Here is a 731-nt window from a genome sequence, read left to right as displayed (position 1 = left end):
CTCAACAGTGTATTAGTTAAATAAATTTGCGGACTCTCAACCACTGCGCCACCAGGGAAGCCCGGTACCAACTTTTAATGCCATCATGATTGACATGAAAAATGTGTCCAATGCATGTTACAAACCACATGCCTAGTTTGACCCCATTTTGGTAACCTTGAGTTATCCCAAAAAAGTATGGATATGGATACACACACACGTCCAGAATGATTCATTCATTCTCTCTCTTTCTGAAACAATGGACGTACACCTTTTTAAACTGACCTGCCTCACTGCATCACCTGCCCACAAACGGACACAGAAAAATCCACATGCACTTTCCTCTCCAAAATCAGGCACTTGAGTTTAACCAACGATGGCTGTGGGAGGCAAACGGTCCTTAAAACACCATTTGATTGACGTCTACTACCCACTGGTTTTCTCTCTGATGAAGGGAATGGAAAAATTAAAGGGTTAGGAAATCGGAATATGAGATTAGCCAAAAAAGGGAGCCTTGAGAATTCTTTTTTACCTCCTTTAAAATCAATTTAAATACTAACTTTATTCCAATCCACTATGGAATTTCAAGGTAATGACTTTGGCTGTGGTCTTAATCTTAAGGGCCCAGCTGCAATTTTAGGTCTGGGGCCATGGATGGACTATTACCTATTTCCCCTAGTTAACCTCCATCTATTTTGGTTGCTTGTGGCTGGCTCCTTCTAGAAGTGATGGGAGAAGGTGAAGCACAGTGA

Source organism: Neophocaena asiaeorientalis, unplaced genomic scaffold (genome assembly GCF_003031525.2).
Source record: "Neophocaena asiaeorientalis asiaeorientalis breed wild unplaced genomic scaffold, Neophocaena_asiaeorientalis_V1.1 scaffold432, whole genome shotgun sequence".
NCBI lineage: Eukaryota > Metazoa > Chordata > Mammalia > Artiodactyla > Phocoenidae > Neophocaena > Neophocaena asiaeorientalis.
This window is presented reverse-complemented; position numbering follows the sequence as displayed.